The sequence below is a fragment of the Neopelma chrysocephalum genome, unplaced genomic scaffold (genome assembly GCF_003984885.1).
Source record: "Neopelma chrysocephalum unplaced genomic scaffold, ASM398488v2 Primary Assembly neopelma1_24, whole genome shotgun sequence".
Lineage (NCBI taxonomy): Eukaryota > Metazoa > Chordata > Aves > Passeriformes > Pipridae > Neopelma > Neopelma chrysocephalum.
The window spans coordinates 27,405,820-27,430,305 of NW_020897693.1; the positions used below are offsets into that span (position 1 = coordinate 27,405,820).

Genomic DNA, 24,486 nt, shown 5'->3' on the forward strand with positions numbered 1-24,486 from the left:
CAACTCTATCTCAGGGATACCCCCAGCATTACACACAGTTATTCCAAGTGTCATTAGGACAGGGAAAGGGAAAAACAAAGGAATCAAGCAAAAAACCCTGATTTTTACTTGCTTTCAGAAGGTTTTAAGTAACGGACTGCAGAGCATGAGAGAGACTACCGTGGAAGCTACCAGCAGAGGACCGGCAAAGCAGTGAGAGCAGAGAAGCACAAGGAAGGAAACAGCCAGGAACACCTAATCATTGCTTGCACACAGTAATATCTCCCATTCAGCAGCAGTAGCCAGCTGGAGCTATTTTTCTTCTTCAAATAAAAGGTAATTATGCAAGAGACTGCCCAGCTCAGCAGTGGGAAAGAAGACAGCATGCATCTGAAAAGCTATACCACTGAATCAAAGTCTGTGCTTATTTGTGGTTAGCAAGGGCAGCAAGGACTTCAGAACTGCAGATCTTCAGAGGAAGGGCTAAACTTCTGCAGAATGACAGCAGCAGCCTGATTTGACTTTGACCTAGAAAGGCTATACCATATCCCTTAGTCACCACGCCTTCTGTAGGCAAGCCTCAACGCACAGAGCCAAAGTGACTAATGACATTCTTCGAAACACTCACCAGCGTTGCAAGAACATACTTAGTCCTGCTGACAAGTTCTGAGCTGAGATTTAGTGGAAAAGAAAAATGATACAAGCAATTCTAGTCTAATAAGAGCACATTAAAAAATTGTTTCAGTGACACTGGCAAGAAATCCAAATTTGATTGGAGCCAAGGACCTGTCAAGCCTTGCCAGTTCTTCCACTCTAAGTCAAGATAACAAGATAACTACTTCATCAACAGTATGATAATTAGACAGCCCAACACATCATACCTGTGTCAATAAAAATTCCTGATTATTCAAATATAGTAGGTCATGCATAATAGAAGTAACTGCTTAGACACTGTCAAAGTGCATAAATGCATTAAAAACTAGTAATGAAATTAGTAATCTGATATTCCAAAACCAGAGACTATCGTCCATGTGTTGATGTATTAGTTTGAACAACATTAGAAGAAATATAGATCTAAATCTTCTAAATCGAAATTTAAAACTGAAAAAAGTAAGAGCTTTGTATTTAGCAGTTGATAATCCTGTCATCTAGTATTTGACAGATTAAACCACTAGATATCTGTCCGACCACAAGATGATTATTTATTGGTACTGGTTTCAGAATATACAGCTCATGTTTGACAGACAGACATGTCTGTCATGTTTGCGCCATGCTTAATTATGTTGCTCCGCCAAGCATTCCTCCCTTACTTGAGCATTCCATATTACACAACAGGTTCATGCCCGTGATTGTGACACATAAGCATGAGGTAACTCCAGGGCTTACATGCAGGATAAAGGTATGCAACAGACTCATAAATCACACGCATCCACGCTAGGAGAGATTAGCACTGTAGCAGCAAACCACAGGTAGTAGGATGGACAAATGATAAATGGTGATGCTGACAAGTGTTTTAACACAGACTCCTTTGCAGCTGCTGAAGACATCGCACAGACACATAAAAGCAATGCAAGGGGATTAATGCAATTTACAAGGAATTGGACAAAATTTGTGTCTATTTAAAAGTGGATTTGAAAACTGTCACTTATACTCAAGTTGTCATTTTCACTCAAATAAAAATCCACAATGAGAGCCATCAAGCATTCCCAAAGGAGAAGGAAACCAGAGACACGGTTAGAGCATATTCATAGAGTAGGTGAAGCAACAAATGAAAGTAGTCTTCAGTGACAGTTGAAATCAAATGAAAAACCTAAGATTCCAACTCATACTGAATTTCTCCTTATGGTTATTAATTTTTTCAAACACAAATTACATGCCTTTAGGTACAGAGTTAGCTTGCTTGTCTTGTATTGAGCAAGTTCCAGACAGAAACAACCAGTTTTCCCTCTTTTCCAAAATTAGGCTTAGACTGAATGGAATTTCTGGGATGATGAAACACGCTTGCTAAGCACTGCCAGAAGACAAACAGCTATGTAATATTCCATGTAACTTCCTTTCAGTTTCTTGTGAATTACTGAATGTGTGAATTAGTTACCCTGAAGACCAGCAAAGGAAATTCATTAAAAGGCATCCTTAAATTGCATGAAAAAGCAAGGCGCCAGTTACCACCTTCTAGCACAATTACACAAAACAAAGAGGCCATCTCTGAGCAGAGAACACATCTCTTCCTTTAAATCAAAGAAGCAAAAGATATAATGAATTTCACTGACTAACAGTAGCATTTTGGGCTAACCAGTGGTTTAATAACATAAAGGGCTCCAAAATACAATTAAAACCAAAAAAAATTGAATGGGCAACCTTAAATTAATGAGCGGTAATTCTGTTCCAGGTACATAAACAGATGCAAACTGAAAGCATACTGAAATAAAATAATGGATTTGGAAGCTCACATTCATAAATAATGTCTTTCAGCTGTCCCACATAAGTTTCCCTCTTCCCATTTTTTTTCTGAGGCAGCATTTCCACATATGATGACAGAGGAGTTAACATGGTTTGTCTCCAGCTATTAAATCAACAAGAAAAGAAAAAGGGGGGGAAAATGAAAAAGAAAACCCATAAGCAAAGGTCAGATTTCCAAGCTGTTCATGCTTGGGTGTAATGACAGTATCCACAGGAGAAGATTGCCTTCTCTTCCTGCTCTGCTTCAAAATGGCCTTTCTTTGATTATCTTCATAAACTTGTTTTGCTAAATTGGAAATAGCTAGGAACAGTGCTGTGGCCACTGGTGGAAAATGGCAGGCAAATGGACCTTCTTCAGTCACTCAAAAAAGTAGAAAAGTAGAAAAGGGGATCCATTTCTGTTTCTAGTAAATGACGTAGAGTATCTGCACTACCAGTGAAGTCTAACATTTAGGGCTGCCCATAGAAATAGTGTGCATTAGGCAGCTACCACCATCATTATGCAAGCTTCAGTGTGACATTAATGCTCTTCTTCTAAAACTCAAACCAATAAACAGGATTGATGCCTACTGACTTGTAGATTAAAAAAAACTGCTTTGCAGCATTTGATTGCCTTAAGAGATTGCATTTTTAGAGAACCATTTCCTGGCACTCTCACTGTTGCACACATTAACAGAAGATCTCAGAAGTCTTCTACAAGAGGAATCACCACATCCACCTCAGAAAGGAAAAAAATCATCCAATCAACTTTATCAATATAGTAATAATTCCTGTGTCTGCCAGGAATGGTTTGTCTCTTACTGCAATGTTTCCTTTCATTATGCAGTTCAAGAAAAAAAGTTCGCCTCCATGCTAAATCAGCACCAACATTCTTTAAAATTATTATGATAATCCAAGAACAAAATGAAAATACTTTTTTTTTTTCAGCACGGTACTGCATTCTGTTCAACCCCTCTACTTCAACTCAGCTGAGCCGTAACTCCTGTCCTGTGCTTACTGCTTTGATATACTTTTGAGGAATGTCTTAAACAATTCAAATCTGCAAATTTTATCCCACAACCTGGATACACAAAAATGATACTGATTTTAGCTGATTATAGGATATTAAATCATTTATCAAATTCCCAATTCATGTACCTTCAGTATATAATTTTTGTGGGGGTTTTTTTTGTTGTTGAAGGGGGGAAGGGGCAGCACTATGCAGGCGATACAGAAGAAAAGGCATTAGAAGTAAAGTGTTGGATCTGAATGCTGTAACCTTGGAATATTACCCACTCTGATCCACATAAGCTTGCATTTATTGGCTTTTTGGGTGTGTTCCCTGAAGAAGGAGTAACAAAGAAATGACCAACTGCCATTTCTTACATAAACTTAGTATCAAAAATCAACACTAACCAGATCTTTACGCCTGTATCTTCCAGTTCAAATACAGTGGTAGACTGCAGGTTTTAGTATTTCAGCTTTGTTCGAAGAACAACGTTTTGACGTGAGAGAGATCTAGGACAGTTTTACAGTTTTAATAAAATGCCCTCATTATTATTACTTAACAACACATTTTCAATGAGAATAGCAATTACCTTATTCTCTTTACCTTTATTTAAGGAGATGGGGAGGGGGAAACCTACAGCACTGCAATCACACAACTGAAGGTGGTGGTACAATCCCAGTATAATTTCAAAATATGAATGGAGGGGGTGTAGGTAAAAGGGAAAACAACACTCACAACTTCAAGTTACCCAAGCGTCATGAACAGACATGGCTTACATATCTCAGGGCTTTTAAAATCAACACTGAACAGTTCACTTGAAATTAACACGCTATTCTGGCTATTTCCGCTGTAATTGATGATGAAAGATGAATTTCATCTTCCTTTCAAGCCTACGTAATTTTCTATTCATTCTCATATTTGTCAACACCCCAAACAAATTAAGACTAGACTTCAGCCCTATTTCCTGGCTACACTATCATTCCAACAGAGGATTACAGGATTTTATTTTCAAACCCAGTCAGTATGGCCTCTGAAGCTGTCACAAGAAGGTTGCTCCTGCCTTGTGTTGCAAAGACGATGCTAATTATGTTTCACATACAGAGAGAAAGAACTAGATCCTTCAAACATCACCAGGTTTTCTCTGCCTTCTGTTAGGAAAGCTCACTCTTCTCAGGATCTTATTTCCCAGTAATCAAGAAGCCAGCTCGTACAGCTGTGTTCACACTGAGGAGATGTGTTTTCACTGTACCAGCACATTTGCTGCCCAGTAAGTTTACTCTGAGATCTATCAGCTTTCCTAAAATACGTACAAATGTTAGCTGAGTATTCAAATGTATGCAGTATTCCTTCTAGCTTTTGCAAATATACGTAACTGCTTCAAGGTGTTTGACACCCAGTAAGCCCGAGGTACAAACACCTGAGGAAGGCATAAATAGAAACTCAAATTGCTACTCACCTTATTATCGCCCAAAGTTCCTGTTCTTCTATAACAAAAGCAGGTAGTCTTGTTAAATAAACTTTGTAAATTAAATTCAAGATCAAACCCAAATGTTTACTGTCCTTTATTTGTCTTTCCTGCTATACAGTAGAACTATTTACTGCTCTGATGCCTTTTCACAACTGTAATAAGAACAACTCAGATCTAGTATTTCCTGGCACACAGCTCTAGAGCTATCTTCACCAGAAACACAATTCCTTCTTTATTCATTTCTGAAAGGAAAGTTTAACTTCGGGGTGTAAGCCCTGTTACAATACAGTGGGAAGGCTAGAGAAATGTGAGAATGTACACTGAAGTCAGAAGGAAAGTATTTTTAAACAAATTTGCATCAACTAGAATCTTGTTCCAAAACTGTTAAAATCTTATTCAGATCACTGTTACTAATACTTTTCTGTGATCAATACTCTTCACTGGCATTCTACATCTTGTTAAACATCAAGGTTTTACACTTTTTTGCTGGTAGCTTCACACTTTTCTTTCTTTGAAATCATCTTTTAATATTAATCTTTCACACTAATCATGCTGTAACCTGTAAGCATCCTGCTGCAACTACAGTCTTTTTAACCACTCATGCGCATGTAAAATTTGGTGAAGGGAGGGAACAGGAGATAAAAGAAAGTCAATCCAAGTACATGACACCAGGACAAGGAGAAGGAAAACTAAGAAGATAAGAGAAGAAAAGGAAGGGAAGTCCTACTAATTTGTATGAAGACAAGTGTGCAACAGTGACAGGACGGACTTACAAGAAAGCAGAAATGTCCTCTTCCAAGAGGAAGAAAACCCAAACAGAGACTCAGAGTTTTGTGATGTACACAAGTACCTTTAAAGTTAATGAGGTTCTGTGCTCATTATGTTCAACAACTGGAGAAATCCCTGAGAGAAATCTTCAGGACAGGCAGTTAAAGCCTCACAGATAATTACTTATATTTAAGAGCTCTTCTCATAGCTCTCCCATTATGCAAGGAGGATTCAGCCATGCATTTTATCATAGATATTATCACTAATAAAATACATTAAACACAGTATAAATAAAAGACAAAAGCAAAGAATTCCAATCAAACACAAAATTTCCCACACTCCACAGAGAAAATAAGGCAGTCCATTCCATTTTGCACACGTTCACTTTTTTCTTCCCGACTCTGGTGAGTACTAGCTATTATGTTACCCTTAACTTTTTGACATTTGAATTCAGCAAGTTTTAGCCTTTAAACAGATTAAGTGGCTTACAGAATTCATCGATCTTTGTCCACATCTCGGGTAAAAGCAGAACCTGCAATTTCATAACTGATTCTCAAGCCATAGCAAAAAAAAAACCCAAAAAAACAAAAACCTGAAATTCAAAGGTCTGAATTCAAGCCTCGGCAGATATGAGAAACATTAAAATGTTTGGGCTTTTTCTTAATAGCAAGCTTATGTGCAATGTGTACAGTAGGTATTTGAGGAGTGACACTGAGCCAAAATATAAACTAAAAGATGATATTCAGCATGACAGATACAGTAGGCCACCAATGAAACAACACATACAGATAGGCAGGGAAGTTTCAAAAAAGGAGAACCACTAAACAACATCCTTAATATGGTCTTACCCTAAATGGGTATCCATATATGCTTTCTTCTGGCCATTCAGTGCTAAGGTAGCTGAATCTTGTCTTCTGGAAGTTCAGATGTTTTCATCAAGATTCCAATAGCACTGAATGCTTTTTAAGAAGTGGAATACTATCAGGATTGCAGTACTTAAAAATCTTTATTATTCCTGTCTACATGTTTTCAAAGAAGAAAAAAAAGGAGTCAACTACAATTTTAAAGTTAATATCCCAAAGTACTCAGGGGGGATGGTGGGGAAGGCAGGGGGAGAGGGGAGGAAAGTTCAGAGGTTTTTTGCTTTCAAAAAAGAACAATTAGCATTACTCCATTTGTCTGAAGAAAGAAAGAAGCATTTCATTTGCAAAGTATACATGTGTTATGGGCTACAGGATCTATTAGTATTTGAGAACCTTCTGTCTCTCCAAGAAAATTTCATACAGGAAGGATTGCAAGAACAGACAGGCAACTGGAAAAATCAGCATCTATAATAAAGGAGCCATGAGTGTAGGCACACAGCACATGATACAAATATTGTTCTTACAACTTCTTAAAAGGCTTTCATCTAATTTTTACAAGGATACTAATTTGTCAAAAGCTACATCATTTTAAGAGCTACTTCTAAATCCTCATGACAGAGAAAGATTCTGAGATTGAGAAAGAAAGAGTTAAGTATGTTCTGTGCTTTCAGCTACTATGCCTAGTGATGTTTCATTCTTCAAAGAGGAATCTTTTGTATGGTCATCTGCATAGCAAGTAAAGAAAGCAATAGACGTTTTTCCAGATAAGGATATCTGTGGGTATAGCCCTAATAATCAGATGCATACTTTGAAATCTTTGCAGCTCATTATTTTTAGTTGCTCACTCAGCTTAACAATTCTAGCATCATTTATATACTCAAGACAGACTATTTTATTACTGTAGAAAAGAACAATTTCATAGGAACCTCAAACATAATCAAAAGATTTCCATCTGGAATCAATCAAGGATTGTTATACAGATAATCACACACTGAAATCAATTGCTCCTTCCAATGAAAAGATTAAAAGATAACTAATGGATGTATTTCTCGTGCCTTTCAATGTACACTGCTCAAATTTTACACTTTATTAAATACAGTATTAAAGTATATATATTAGACTTGCCAGCACCATACTCTTGAGGCAAACAACCACCCACTACATCAAATTTGTCTTTTCCTTATTTTTAGTGACCCTTTAGAACTGGTAGAGCATTAGCTTATTTTGTTTCACTACAGCATAAGAAGCAACCATTTAGTTCTCTGTCTAATATAATTCCAGTGTTCTTCCTTATTCTATATAATGAAAAGCTGGAAGAAGTGTGTAAGATTTTCTGATACCAGTTATCCAGCCCTGCTAATTTAAAAGCATTTATTCATAACAGTTATTATTTACTCAATGTGTGTTGCATAGACTGTAATAACATATCTGGAAAGATCCAGTACATATTAGTGGCATTTACAGAACAATTACCTTTATCCCTAATCATCAATAATTTCATTGTTTCATTTAAAGTATTCAAGTCTCACAAGAACAATAAAGAAACATTGTGAAAGGGAAGAAAAAGGAAAGTAGAGAGAAATGGAAGCTACAAAGTAAATCATAGAATCATGGAATGGCTTGGGTTGGAAGGGACCTTAAAGATCATCCAGTTCCACCTCCTCTGCCATGGACAGGGATACCTTTCACTAGACCAGGCTCAGATCCTCATCCAGCCTGGCCTTGAACACTTCCAGGGATGAGGCATTCACAACTTCTCTGGATGACCAGTGCCTCACCACTTAAAAGTAAAGAATTTCTTCCTAATAACTTATCTGAAACTACTCTTTCAGTTTAAAGACATTCGCCCTTGTCCTGTCACTCTCCATTTTTCTTGTAAGCTCCCTTCAGGTACTGGAAGGCTGCAATTAGGTCACCCCAAAACTTTCTCTTTTCCAGGAAGAACAATCCCAATTCTCTCAGCCTTTCCTCATAGGAGAGGTGCTCCATCCCTCTAATCATCTTGGCGGCCCTCATCTGGACTCATTCCAGCAGGTCAATGTCCTTCCTGTCCTGAGGACCCCAGAGCTGGATGCAGTACTCCAGGTGGGGTCTCACCAGAGCAGAGTATAGGGGCAGAATCCCCTCCTTCAACCTGCTGGACATGGTTCTCGTGATGTAGCCCAGAACACGATGGGCTACCTGGGCTGCAAGTGCACATTGCCAGTTCATGTCCAGCCTCTCATCCACATGCATCCTCAAGTCCTTCTCGGCAGGGCTGCTCTCAATCTGCTCATGCCCCAGCCTGTATTGATACTGGGGGGTGCCCTCACCCAGGAACTGCACCTGTCACTTGGTCTTATTAAACCTCATGAGATTCCCATGGACCCACCTCAGTCTTGTCCAGGTCCCTTTAGGTGGTATCCCAACCTTCAGGTGTGTCAACCACACCACTCAGCTTGGAGGTATCTGCAAATTTGCTGAGGGTGTACTCGATCCCTCTGCTTTAAATGAAGATATAAATAACACTGGTCCAAATACAGACCCCTGAGGGACACCACCTGTCAATGATGTCCATTGTGACTCTGGGCAGTTGGCCACTGCTCTCTGAATGCAACCATCCAACCAACTCCTTAACCATCCAACAGTCCAACTCATCAAATTCATCTCTAAATTGGAGAGAGAGAATGATGTTGTGGGGGATCGTGTCAAAGGCTTTAGAGATGTCCATTAATGACATCTGTAACCCTTCCCTTGTCCACTGATTGAGTCACCCCATCGCAGAAGGCCACTAAGTTGGTTAGGCAGGACTTGCCCTCAGTGAAGACATGCTGGATGTTCCACATCACCTTCCTGTTCTCCATGTGCCTCAGCAGAGCTTCCAGGAGGATCTGTTCCATGACCCTCCCAGGCACAGAGGTGAGATTGACAGATCAGTAGTTCTCAGGGTTCTCCTTTCCATGCTTTTTGAAGGTGGGTGCAATGTTTCCCCTTTTCCAGTCAGCTGGGTCACATCTTACCCTCCCCAAAAGTTATCTTGTTTCTAAGACAAGCTCGAAAAGTATAATTACTTAGATAAGGAAATAAGAACATGAGGAAAGGTGAGAACTCACTTATCAATGAAGGAAGTCAATCTCTAGTCAAAGTTTTTTGTCCAAAGATGCCAAAGTTAACGTTTAAGGTGATGCACAGCAGGGAAACATACACATATGAAGTCCCTTAAGAAGTCCAAGGGTACTGTTAAATGAGGTTTGAAAGAGAGCAGCCTCATGATTAAAGACACATAGAAAGGTCAAGAAGATGAGAAATAATGAGAAATGCTGAAAAAACAGACAAAATTATAAAGGCATAAAACAAAGAGTGATATTACATAGAGATTAGACACAGTTGAGACCTTGTCCAAGGAGGACAGCTGAACCAGTGCTACTGGTTCATTAATCAGATAAACACCCCCAATAGCTTACACAGCTCTGATGGCTACTAATTGCACCTCTCCACGTTTCAGTGGTACTTAACTCTCACTTCCATCTCAGACACATTTCTAAGGTGACTGCTGCACTTTCTGGGAGTCATATAGTATTTCTTTTCCATTTTCAGAAAAGTTTATTCAGAATAACTTACCACAATACATTATATCACAGTTTGGTTTCTACTTTTCTGATCCCTACTACCCCCACCTCAGGGTAGTTCACTGAATGAAAAAAAAGGATTTTTCTCTTATTGCAAGCAAAATTATGTACTTATCCCTCTATGAGAAGAACAAGGTTCCCTTTTAAAGTCGTAACAGACATCAACTGTCAACCCTACCTCATACCAACCTTTTGGAAAGGGAGAAAGGGCAAATGTTTAAATGAAAACGCAAAAATAAATATGAATACTCACATCAAAACTGAGCATATCTTGAAGCTCAGACATGCCTATGTTGTAAGAACATGAAATAAATCCACATAGTGAGGAGTTCATATAGAAAAATAACCCAGGATTTAGTGCTTTGTCACCAGCAGGAAGTGAGTAAATACAGTCACGTAACTGGCTACCAAACCAGGTCCCTAAGAAATATCCAGACAGTACACCTTCACAAGAGTGGCTTTTATTGCTCCACCTGTGAAATTTCATTTCCTTCTGTGTAGAGACATGCACAGATTATGTGCAGGGCACATGCACGAACTATGTCAGACTCCAGAGGAAGACACAACAGGTGCACAATGAAAGAGACAGAAAAACAGTTCCACATACATCACTGCCTGTTTTACTTTAGAAACCTAAGTATAAGACTTGTTATAAACTGGAATGAGGAAGAAGTTTGTGTTAAACACTGGGCAAGATTCTCCATGGCATAAATCCACAAATTCTAATACCACGGGTACTTCAAATGCACACTGAGTTGATTACAAGTCTTTCACCAATTGCTTAAAAGAAAAAGTCTGATACACTGATAATCTATAAAAAAGGAACTAGAAATGAATTATTATCACGGTTTTACCTTAGAATATGACCTTATACAACTCATTTAAGGTCATTTCCTTCATCAGCAAATGAGGGTTCACCACACCCAGCTCAGGGATGTATGGGAGAGTTCAGCATCTGCTAAGCACTTGTGGGACAACCAGGTCTGTGTTACAGAGTTGCACAACTGCATTCCTCAGCTTGATCACTGCTCAGAGAGGGCTGTAAGGAAGCCTCACTTAGCACTCAAAGTGGAACCTGGGTTACTTGGCAAAGACAATCCATTCCTGCACTTTTCACTGTAACTTAAATGGAATACAAAGAACAAAAAAATCAAACTGCATAGTTAGCTTTTAAATGAGTAACAAGACTACTTTCACACAAAAAAGCAGTCAGCATTTTAAAGTTATAGTTTGAAGGTATCAGCTATTACTGTTTGAAACAAGCAACTAATCACAACCCATTTTGCAATCTTGACTATAGCCTGCCTCACAAGCTTCCATAGGGGACAAATTTGAAATAAACAAATGTCTGATACTACTAGACAATTCCCAGTTTTACTTACACAAATATCCAGAAAACCAAGTCAGCTCCCTAATAAACTAGTTGCAAGAAATAGAAAGCAGAGATGCAAATATGTTCTTACTACCTCCCTAATAGGAGTGCAGAAGGACAACAGGATGAAGCCTTGTCTCAGCCCAGACCTGTCCACTTTCACAAGTAAGCAGTCATTTCTATAAGAACAAAAAGATTTATAGAGAAGTAACCAGAAGCAGGGTTAGACTCATAGATATCTGGAACCATCATAAGCACTTCTACTTTCACTCCAAAACATTACTGTCTCTTTCATGGGAACAATCACTCAAAAAAAACACAAACAGTTTAACGCAGTGTTGTTTTATATGACATGACTAAATCCACTGGGAAGGTGTGTGTGTATGTACACACATCATATGTAAATTATATATACACATATGTTTTTCTTTCAAGGAAAAAAGTAGATAGAACCAAGGCATTTCTTAGCAGGCAGATGTTATCTTTGAAGTTTTCTTTTTAGGAGATTAAGATGCATAAATTTTACAAAAAAAATAAATAAATTAAAAGTTACCAAAGTCTAAAATATTTTAATAGCCTACTTCTTGTCCCCTAAAATGAAACATTGTCTAGCAACTGAAGAGAACCTTAAACTAGCTTTTTATGTAATTCTTCTGAGGATCTGAAGGTGTCCTTTACATAGCTCACCTCTATTAGATTCCTTAATCAAGGTATACGCATACTGGTTTCTTAATCCTTTAGGGGCTGGCATATTAACATTTGGTCAGATAAGTGCTCTGAGTTAAATCACTGGACACACAGGATTTATTTTTATTTTAAGATGTTAAATGTCATATTTGAGATTCCATCACACCATTAAATTAAGTTACAGGTCCTAACTTCATCCTGAGAAATTTCACAGATAATCAATAATCTTACCTTCACAAAACTTTCTCAAGAGACATCCCCATGCAACTAATCCCCTGGGCTGAGGACAAGAACAATCCACAATTCAGTATCACCTTGATAAATTGGGGCATGCAGGGACAGTCATGTGCCATGATGAGCTGTAACCCAACAGACATAGCCTGCTTCAGCTAACACGGTACAGTCACAAAATTGTATTGTCTTACTCTCAACTCACATAAAAGCTATTTCTGTTCATGCTTTTTAATACTGCTCACTGAAGTAATGTCATTACTATTTTGTGAAACTATAATGCTGCAATTTATGCCCTCAGGGCTTCAGACTCCTTCCGCTGACTAGACAGGAAACATGGACATCTCAGGTCACAGGATAATCACGTACCTAAAGTAGATAGTGTCAACTCACAAGAGTCAATGCAAGGATTGACATAAAAGACTCCAATTTTAAGCCCAGACTGAATCAGAAATGCAATCTGTGTCTAAACTGCAGGTTAATTAACAATTTTGCAAGATACAATCAATCACCTAAGAAAAATCCTAAATCTTAGATTTGGGTATTTCAAGAATAGATTATATACTGCAACTATGATCTTAGTACCTAAGAAACACGTCACTTAAGTCCCACAGTTACATATTAAATAAATGTTTGAAGCCTAACTAAATGCATAGGAAATAGAAAACGAAAGCAACTCCATGGGATAAAGCATACCTAGTTGCTCTGTTCAATTCTCAGTGAAGTCAACTACAGCCTTTAGTTTCCACTGGAGTTAAATAAAGTCTGAATCTTCAAAACACACACTTAAATCATGAATTTCTGCATGTGTATTTCAGGTCCTTGTAAATTGAAAGTGATCCAAATACCCTAACTTAGAGCAACCTCAGTCTGATATCATAGCCAAACCAGTTTGTCATCCAGAAAAAAATATTTAAAATGCGTAAATATTCACTCTTGCTTACGTTTTTCAAATATAGATCATACTACATTAGCAGTGATGTGAGAGGCATCCAGCACTTCCTATGCTATTGAATCACTTTGCTTCTCTGACAGTCACTTCTGAACAGCTGCAAATGTGCACAGGCTACATTTTACAAGTAAAATTGATGTTTTCAAAATTTAAATGAACAACTGACACATTATTTCAATTCTCTTAAGTTGTGAGTTTTACTAAAATCAGTCAAGAATAATCGTTGCCCAAAGAACACACTGAAAGTGAACTTCCTTAGTGATCAAGACAAAAATAAATACCTTAGGCACAATATAAGATGGTTCTGAAAAGGTTCCTATTTAAGAAGGCTCAAAAAAACATAAGTTAGGAAAACTTCAGTTCTAGTAACAAACTCAATTCCATTTGTTAATGCCTGTCTGACCTCACTCCTTACAAAACAAAGTCTCCTTTCTTTGATATCCCCTCATAACTAGTGAGCCTCTATATTTACAAGCAGCAATTTCCTTTCTACATCTCCCAAAACAAATGATAGAATTATCCTGTGTGGGAATGGACTCTCAAGGATCAGAGTCAACCTACCGGTCCTGCACAGACAACCCCAAAAATCACACCATGTGCCCGAGAGCACTGTCCAAAACAAGCTAATCTTAACACAGCTTTTCTTCTAAATAAAATGGTGTAATATAATTGAAAAAAGGACTTCCAGAGATCCCATCCAACCTCAATTGTTCTATGATTCTGTGTTCTTCTGGGGTTTTTTATATTTCAAAGTCAGACTGTTTTGTTCAGGCAAACACTTCCGCATATAGATTTTAAAATTACAAAACTAATTTATGAATTTTGAGTTTCAACACCTACCTTTAAATCTGTCCTTAAGAGACTAACGGCAGCTGAATGCAAATTCTTTTGTTGGTCCTTCCCTATGGAAAAACACCAGACACTTTTTTGTCTCTTTGCATCTTGTAACTTTCATTCAATGAAAAAAAGTGTCAAAGGCCACAGGTACAGAGCCCATCTGCAGTGGATGCCTATCAGGATGGAATCGATGGCCATGAGGAAGAAGCCCCTTTGCATTGCCAGGCATGAGCAGAGCACATCTCCTCTGAGCACCCATCCCTTCTCCACTGCATGTTGCCTAAAAGACTAAGGCCTCAGCATGGAATCCTATAGAATAATAAGTGTATGCTATTAGAGGGTAGAGTTGATTGTTAACCTATATTGAACAAATTCCCACTCCACAAAATTCTTTGCCATATTTATATTAAAGTCATAAAGGTGCTAACAGACTAGTCACTGACCTCTGGGCATATCAGAGCATTTGAACACTTTATTACACTGTCAGGAGCCCGCCATAAAAGCTCAAGAAAATAAACCAACTAACAGGAACTCACTCTAACAGTGTAATTTTAATCTGTCAATAACTGATCATGTTCTTTGTTTCTATATATGATTAACAATGTTGAACTGAGCACTGTGTCCCTTTAAGTGAATACAGAAAGCTGATATGCTCAGATAATCGCCCACAAAGGCAAACAATTCAGGAGGAAGCTTGTGAACATCCCACTATTTCTAAGAATTACCAAGAGGGAGTTTCCAAGTCTGGATTGCATATGCCCAATTGTTTATTCTTCTCCTCCTCTTAAATACACTAGCAAGCGGAAAGGTAGAAACAAAACTGAATTACCTTTCAATTTTGCACCTGAAAAATCCTGAAAAAAACCTGTATGTAAACTTAGGGAATTACTGTTTTGGTTCTGTAAGCAAGTAATTGCAAGATATAGAAGCCTGCATGCAGAGCACAGAACTGCTTGTGAAAAGGAGACCCAAACCCAAAATGAATCAGTAACAAACCTGTTGGCCAGCCCAATTATCAAGAAGAAACTATAAGTATTTATTTTTTGCAGCTGAATTGCAGGCAAACACCAAATTTTATCAGTGACATTTCCAATTTTACCTTATGGTGATGCTTCAAGTAAAAGGAATTGTTTCTGCAGCCACAGAACTTTATTAATAATTTAACCGTGTTTATTTTGGTTCAGCTTAACTGAAGTAGTAGGTGAACTTCTTATACTGAAATCTAATCCAAAACAAGTTTATTATTTATTAGTGACACAGGTTTAATTGAACTGGTTTATGCACAGACAAGAAAAACTCAACCTATCCAGACACCTGCTTTGCAAAGTCTCTCCATTCTAAGTGTTTCATACATATATATGTAATTTTGGGGTTTCCCTATTATTAACAGATCTGGCTATAACTACATTATGTGTTTTACGCTACTTGGAAACTTCACATATATAAAAAACACACACAAGCTCTAAGAAGAGATAATGAAGTGAAAAGACCTGAACTTTATTTAAAGGGCAAGAAAAAAGAAGTTCAGCTTTCAGTACTAGTCTTTAATTCATATCAGTTTATCACAGTAAAACTTCTAATAACTCACGTTCAGAGCCACTGGTAAGAATTCTGCATCACTGAGCAATCTTAAACGCTCCCAATGCTCCTGTTTTATTAAGGAAATCAAAATGTTACAGAACAGAAATGTCTAGATTTTTTCCCCTGGGTTAGTGACATTGCATTACCACTATCTACACATGAAAGTCTGAGGTTGACAACATTAAACATACACATATATATATAAACCGAGGTCTTCCAAACAAGTGCTATCTTGTAAAGAACACAGCTCACCCTTCCAGGAACATTATGGTCCAAACTGCTCCCAGACCTTCAGCACAGCAGGAATCTTTTCCCAACACTACATGCCAAGAAAAATTATGAAATGGAAAGTACGCTATCCCATTTGCAAAGTAATTGCTATCTTTTATACTTACGACAAAGAAGCCCCACAGCATTGTCTGTGTCAAAGACCTCAGCAGAGGATGTCCGCCTAAGCTTAAGACAGAACAAAAGGCAGCTTAACGTTCAACTATGAGCTCTCCCGCACCACAATGAACAAGACATGCCAAAAGTCAACTGAGTCTCCAACAAATGTATACTGAAAAAAGAAAACAGACTACCAGAAACAGATTTTTCGGATGGCGAGAGGGTAATGGCAATTTTGAAAGAGTTTGAATACAATTATTTTGTTAAATGGTCTGGTCTCTTTTTGGCCCTCAGTTACTCAGTGAATACATTTCATGAGTTTATTTCTGCTACATATAACCTCAAAAATCCATTTGCCTCCTGAGAAACCATCATTCATTTCGGTGATAGCAGATTACCTAGAGGAGTTATAAAAAGGCAGTAAGAGGCAATGTCCTTCCTCCCACTCCCCTAAAACCAGCCTAAAACATCACAGCCTAAATGTTCCATGACATTTTTTGGGCAGGAAAACCAATAGTCCCTTCTCTTGTTAACATATTTTTTGGTCTGAATTATTGTTACTATTTTCCTCTCCTTTTCTCCAAGTTTAAGAAATTTTTTGGGGATTAAAAAAAAAAAAGGTTTAGTTGTTTGGTATTAAAGATCTGTATAACCAAGGAATGCTACACAAGAAGCAACCAGAAACAATTAGGCACTGTTTGTTAGTACTGATAAGATACTAGATTAACCCTAGTTTGAATGTCCTGACTCAAAAAAAACAAGAAGTAGACAACCCTAAAGCCTAAATTTAAACATGCTTCTATACAGTTAGCACTGACTGCTGCAGTCATATGCAAAAGTGTATTAATGAATACACTGGTATATCTGGCTACTATACAAATTAATGCCAAGGTTTTTTAGTTCATCCATTTTTCAAAACCCCAACATCGCTAGAGACCGCCAATCAAAGGTTAGGCAAATTGAGTGTTCTCTTGAAGGACTTGATTTGTCTCTGTACACGTTAGCTATAGCACTCCTGTCTGATTAAAAACAGAAGACGTGTTTGTCTTACCATCATGTTATCCAAATGAGACCCCTGGTGGCCTAGTGGTTAGCGTGCAGGACTTTCACTGCTGCGACCACGGGTTCAAATCCCGGTCTCCTGGCCTGATGGAGGTCGTTAGCCCTGTGTGGCCATCCATCTATGAGAAGGACACTCTAAACAAACCTACGTCCTGAGGACCTCACTGCCATTGTCCAAGCTTGCTTGGCCCCGGCAGATGAACCTTAGGATTAAAGGGTGGGCTCAGTTCAGCGCAGGCTGTGTCTCACCTAAAAAATCCATTGCGCAGGCTGGAAAGGTAAAAGACCTTTCCCCAAATCTTCGCTCGCGAAGATGGGCCATTATTATTATTATGTTATCCAAATACAGGTTTCCAAAACTGTGACTTAAACACTTTTTTACAACCTTGGCAACATTAGCTTACCAGTTATTCACTGGAAACAGATATTAAATTACAAAGGAACAAATGCACTATTATTTAGACAGCATGCCTCCTCCCAGAATGGACTAACTGTTACTATTTTCCAGTTGGCATTCCACAGAATTTTATTCATAATAAAACAGAAGACATCTTATCCCATACAGTTTTCTAAGCAGCATTTTTTAAAAAAGGTATTTTTAAATTCTCTAAAACATACACTTTAATCTAGTAACAACAATACAAACACAAGAAGTATCTATTGATGAATCCATCTTATTTAAGAAGTGAACTTCTAGTATTAGTAGCCTGAAGTAGCGCAAAGAAAAAATATTCAACCTAAAGGGAAAAAGAAAAATCTTCAGACTGAGGATTTTATAAATAGCATATGCCCCACATGCACACAAGAGTGAGATGATCTGAATATCTATACATCTGGAAGAAAAAAAAGTAAAACACTTCTTTCTTGAGCCTTCTATTACTATATTATCATCTCACTTCCCTGATTCTAGATGTTCAAAGCCAAACCATGCCTGGAGACACAGTCAGAAACTTGGAGATAAATGAAATGGAGATGAGTAATCAACATGTACAAGTAAACAGCAACCTCAGTCTCCACAGCAAACACTCTTACTCAGGTGTAAAACACCCCCTACTTTCCACAGCACAATTCTTCCTAGGCTATTTTCCCACCTGGAAATTCCTTCACCTTGGGAATCTACCTCAAAATGTCACGGTATTTTTTTATTTTCATTGTTTTCCCTTAGTGCATCTTTAAAGTTGCCATCCAACTTTTAAGGTATATTCTTATAAAAAACCAAGAGTATACAGAAGGGAAATTAGTGTGGCATGACTACACCATAACTGCATTCCCCCAAGCAGAAAGGTGCTAAAACATTTCACTGAAAGTAATTTTTTTCAATAAATTTATCAAGCAGACTAGCATCAACCCCACAGGGGATCATTCCTCCTAGGGGCAAGAAGTTGTAAATTTATATTCACAGAAGGTGAGGGAAAAAAAAAATCCCAGCTCACCATCGTGATTACTTGCACTCAAACTACCACAAGTATCTCTTCTGTGTTTATTACTTAACAAAAAAAACTACCATGTTTGGAGTTCTTAGGGCCTCATTAAAAGAACTTACTATCATTACAGAAAAAAAACAGAGTTAAAGGGTGCTTGGAAACTACAGCATTGATTAGATGTCATAATCAAAAGAGAAACGAGATACCTTATTGCCATCTTCCAGTATTTCAGGATGGGAAAAGATAAGGTCCTGTCTGCCTCAGTAACACTAGGCAGAGTTCCCAGATGATCCCTATCACATGAGCAACAATTCTTAAAACTCTTAAGAGAGGTGTCATGGTCTGTGAAGGCTGTTCAAGCAATGAAAAGCAGTAACACTAGCTCTGACTCACTAAAGGAAAACAGTCAAGTTGAAGACCTCCTAAAAGACAGCTTATATTTAGAAAAAGATAGATTTGCAAACTGATGAAATTCCTAAAACTTAAGTTCCTCTGCTTGGCAGGGGGCACAATATGATGAAAAAAAAATAGCACATTTCTCTAAATAATGGTAAATATTTCCTTGAACTTCTGAAATATTTCCTTCAGACTTCATCAGCATCAGCACAACACAAGTGGATAAAGACGACAGCTATTATAGGTTTTACTTTTCCATTAGCAAAGCTGGTTTCAACAGAAGGCGGGGATGGTGGCAGTGGCCGTTTCACTGGACTGTCAAGGTTACTCCTGAAACATCGTGTTGGAAGGGGACCGGTAGAGCTGCTTAACGTTTGCTGGCCAGTTCTGTGCTGCTCTTCCCCACCCGCCCAGCGGCTCCCGGCAGCGAGAACTGTGGGGCCGGCGTACAAGCAAATCCTGCTGCCGGGGGGGCTGCGGGGCCAGGACACCCCGCCGCTCCGCTCCCTCCGCTCCGACGGCGCGGGCAGGGGCTGCGCTGCCGGACACACCGCCCGCCTCGGCTGAGCTCCGCAGCTCCGGCGGCGGCCGGGAACAGCGCCTCGCCCCGAGGGTGCAGAGCTGCCTCGGCCCGGCATCCCTAGGGCGCCCAGGCGCTCCCGGCGCCGGGTCGGGGCGGAGGACGCCACCGCGGAGTTAATCGTTAACTCTCTGCCCCGCTCCTGGGAGAGCTCCTCCCGCGGGCGCCGTGGCAGCCGGCAGCGCCAACGCGGCGGGCGCGGCGCAGCTCCGAAGGAGCCGGTGGGCACGCCGCCCCCGCCCACCCCACGGCCACCGCGACCCGCAGCAAGCGACTGCCGCCCTCACGCCCACCTTTCTGCAGGCTCCGCTTGGCTCCTCTCCCTCTTCTCGCCGCAGTGCCGCGGGTGCTGCGCGGGGATCCGCGCGGAGCAAAGCTCCGTGCGCTCCTCTGTCCTGCCCGCCGTGCCGTGCCCCGCGGCCGTGGCAGCCGCGCTGCCAGCGCCGAGGCGTGAGGGCGGGCCCACGTGCGCCGGCTGCGCCAATCGGGGCCGCCCGTGGGCCGCCCCCCGCCTCCGCCGCCACCGTCCCGGGCCGCCCGCGAACCGGTGGCGCGGCGAGGCGTGTGGTGCAGGCGAGAAGCTGCAGTAGCAGCGCGGGCAGGAAGCTGGTTTGGGAGGCAGGAGGAAATAAGCGCGTTAACACGGAGTTTGGGATTGCTGGAGGGAGGGAACAATCAAATCCCAAACGCTGCTGATCGCGGGCTGCGCGCTGCTTCCGCGGGGCCGCCGCGGAGCCGGGCTGGCGGCGGCGGCGGCAGCAGCAGCACAGGAGCGGCCGGCGCGCGCCCTCCGCCGCCGCGGCCGGAGGGAGGCCAGCCAGAGCCCCTGGAGCGGGCGGAGGCGCCCGAGCTTGGGTTTAGAGTTTAGACGAGCAAACCTCCAAAATTAATGCATAAAGCGTCCTTTTAGGTCTCTCACGAGTTTTGCAGCGCGAAACGTGCTGAGAACAGAAACACGTTCACACTTTGGCACAGAAAGCCCGCAGGGCGGGAGTCGGGTCTTGCTCTTCCTAGTGGCCCGGGGGTAAAGCACCGCCAAAGCACGGAGAGCCTGGGATCGGTCAGGTGTGGGATGCCTGCTCGATCCCCCAGTGAACTCCCTGAAAGGCATTACCTTCTGTTAAAAGCTTCAGCCTTCGAATAAATGACAGCGGGCTGTTACTCCACACCCGGAGGGTAAGACTGGAAACAAGTGCTGCTACTGTACTTTCTACATTGGGTGTCAGTGAGGTGTCCAGATCCTGGGCCACATTGCTGGAATTGCTTTGTGTTCACTGTGGCAACGCTGGGAATGTAATGCTTGGAAACAATAAGTTAGTTAGTAAGAAAATAAACATTCCTAACATAGCAAAATGTGTTTGTACTTTATTTTACAATGTTTAATTTGTAACACTGAGTTTTTGTATGATTGTCAACATGAAATCTAGTTGGTATGATTTCCGTTAGTTGATGAAAATGTAAGCTGATTGTTTGCTTGGGGTGTGTGTATTTTAATTCTGTGATTTAATCTAACATTGTTGACGTTACATAGCGGCAGTTCACTACAACCTCAATTTTTCAAGCCATTACACTCAGTTGTATTGCTGCGCCTTTAGATCTGTCTTAGAAAGCTCTGAAATCCATTTAATGACTCATATTTATTTCAATAAATTTTGCATGGATATCATGGAAACAGGCCAATCTAGTTTTGTTGTAGGCCACACCCTCCCACAAATGCCTTCCCATCAGATATATATAAAGAAGTTCAACCCCCAGTGGCCTTCAGTTGTCCCTGTATATTAAAACCAATTTTTCAAATCAAAGCAACTTTTTTGTGTAAATCTAGTTGCCAGTAGAGTTTGGTGTCTCCAGCATCCATGGACTTCAGGGCAGATGTACAGCCATGAACACAAAACAGGGAGAACAGGCTACAGTTATGAAAGGCAAAGTTGGAAAGAAGGTTACTCTTTTCTTTTTCTGATGATTCTGAGCATTGAGACCTTCAAAGAGTTCATCATGACGGTTTTTAGAAAGATAAACTAGGGAACATCCAGATACGTGATCCATTTTTATCTACTATCTAAATACCAAGCCTTTTAAAATGTCATTTTCTAATTTTTTTGCAGCCATACGGACTAGTAACGCTGAAGTTGCAATGGTTATTTAATTGCCTAATTCCAGAAACCAAGGAAAGAAAAGCTGGATATACATTCAGGAACACTAATAATGACACTTTTCAGCTCTTCAGCCTTTCAACCCTTTTTCCTTCTCTTTCTCGTGTGGTTTGGTGGGCTTTGGGGTGGTTTTTTTTCTGGGGTGTTTTTTCTTTTAGTTAATTTTTTTTCTCTTGTTTGGGGTTTTTTGTTGAGTTTTTTTTTCCCCTTGTAGGTTCTCACAATGTATGTAATACATAGGCAATGTGTTTTAGATAAGAGTAGAGTTTGAAGTCCAGCTTTTATTTTTGCAGCTACTCAAGCCTTTCAAATGTGTCTCATTTTTGCTTCCATCATCTTTTGAACTGATAGTATTTAACTTTGGTAAGTGGATTGTTGCTACTAGAAATGCTAAGTTGTATTGGTGGGCTTGGGTTTGTATTTAAGCATATAGCCTGTCATTTCCAATGACATGTAGTGTTCTTGTAAAACGTCTTCTTTAATGTCCTTGGGCTTGTCAGGCTGAGTGGCATGCTTGTTCTAGGCCATTGTTCTCTTCCTACAACTGGATAAATTTATTAGTTAGACAGATTTAGCACACCAAAACTGTCCAGCAGACTTCAGCCTTCATGCCAAATGGGTCTAGGAAAGCAAGTGGGTTTACACCTGGAAGTAGCCCTAAACAACACAGAAAAGATCTGTCAGTCAACTGTGTAAAGGGGTTCAGTTAGTCGAATAAATTTGAAAGGTTAATGCCCACAGCAGCATGCCAGACTTCTTCACAGAGCTTACCATCTTCATAGTAGAACAGGATATATGTTTGTGTCTCTCCTGCCCCAATTCATAGTCTATTATCTCAATACAAACAAACCTCACCTCTAACCTAAATGTTCCTTGCAGCAATCTCTGGCCAGGAGGCAGAGCTTAAACCGGTGAAGTGATATTGTCTTAAACCATTTTAAATAATTGCACCAAAGCACATCTCTGAGAACCATAGTGTTTGCAGGAGTGAGACCTGAGAAACAAGCTGAGCTTGCCTGTATGTCCTGTAATGTGGAATCAGGAGGGAGGTCTGGATTCAGAGAGGTTCACTTGCCATCAATTCCACTAGAATAGAGGTCAAATAGAGATACTGGTGGTTATCTGGGTCTAAAACTGAGCATTCAAAAGCAAAACTTACTCTTTGCTCCAGGAACACATGAGGCTATGGAAATGACTTGTGTGCAAGATACCTAAAATTACATTTAGGTAATAAACTGCTCCTGAGAAATGTGACCTCAGATTTTAGGCTTAAGAAATGTCATGCAGGCCCAGAGAGCAGGAAGTCTAACTATTATAGTTATGCAGCTGAACCACCCGAATGTCACTGATAAGGGATTAATGAGCTGGATGTTTACAGTCCCTCACAGCACCAACAGTGCAGGACACCTAAAGTATTATTTAGGGAATAATTTTTAAACACAATATATAAAGATATGTAGCATAAACTGAATGTGCAAGGCTAATGACAAGCCCTGGAATTCATCCTTAGTGCATAGCTAAAGTCATTAAGTAATTTAAGTGCTTTACAGTTGCAAGACCGAGATAATGACTTGTAAGAAAGTGCATGATACAAAGCATAGAGAGGGGTGCTGTGTCCTGGACTTTTGGATTTCTCAGTCTGCAGTGCTATAGGAGCCAAAATTGTGTTCTGCTGTCACCTGCATATGCTGCTCCTCTAGGTAATTATTCTAGCCCTCAGATTATAAAACCCCTTATGGCAAATCCACCAAGTCTGTGATTAAAAGTAAGGGGAGTCAGGGGACTGGGTGGGTGGCGGGGGCAGTCTCTAGAGCAGCCGGTGTTCCTGTTACCTAGTGGGAAAGCAGCCAGTCTTGAAGAGTCAAAAGGTGGGCTCTGTGGAGAGCTGATGGCAGGCAGGCAACATATGTAATAGTAGAAACTACTCATCTGTGACAAATGCATGTATACTACAGAATTACAGCATGTCCCCAGTGTGTCATCTGAAGAACCATAACTCTGATTTTTCTTTTTGTTCAGATTGAAATAAACGGTATCACTTTTTCAAATAATGAAAGAATGCGTCCATAGGTACGAAGGTAAATAGACAGATTTGCATGTGTATTTTTGTAAAACTTACAAATAAATTTTTAACATAAAAGTATACTTCCCATCACCCTTGCTGAGTTCTATTTTCTTCTGGAAGTCCTCAGTATTAGCAAGTGTTGCTTAACAAAAAGAAATTTGTTACAACCTGGTCCACAGAATTAATATGATTTACTAATGTTTGCAAGAAAAGCATTATGTATCTGTGCACTGCAAAATTGATGTCTATATTTATAGATAGAGACTTTTCGGTGATAGTAAGGACATTTAACAAATTGCCTCCACCTACTTCTTACCCATGGAGGGAGCATTCAAGAATTCTGCACTTCTTTCGGCAGCAGAAAGTATTGGCAGGTAGCAAAGGAGGCATTCCTTCTCTCTTATCTTTGGGACTTTTCCTTTCCCACATAAAAAAGACACCTCTCCCCTCCTCCCCCTCCACTCCAAATACCTTCTTGAAAGTGTTCCTTCTATGCGGCTGAAAAAACAACCAAAAGGATTGAGCCTTGGAAAGCAAGCCAGACTGAGCAAAAAACACCTGATAGAAAACAGCGTGGATATGGCATATTCCACAGCAGGATCTACAGGAAACGTAAAGCGAAGCA

The 24,486-nt window shown here is 40.0% G+C and overlaps 1 protein-coding gene across 1 annotated transcript in view; it reads right to left on the bottom strand.

Annotated features, from left to right (window-relative positions):
* STXBP6 (syntaxin binding protein 6) overlaps window positions 1–20,086 on the bottom strand; it is a 115,703-nt gene extending 95,617 nt beyond the window's left edge. Inside the window, exon 1 of the mRNA XM_027709241.1 lies at window positions 19,937–20,086. The gene's annotated coding sequence lies outside the window, so the exon portion shown is untranslated. The remainder of the gene's footprint in view (window positions 1–19,936) is intronic.
* Between the last annotated feature and the right edge of the window lie 4,400 nt (window positions 20,087–24,486).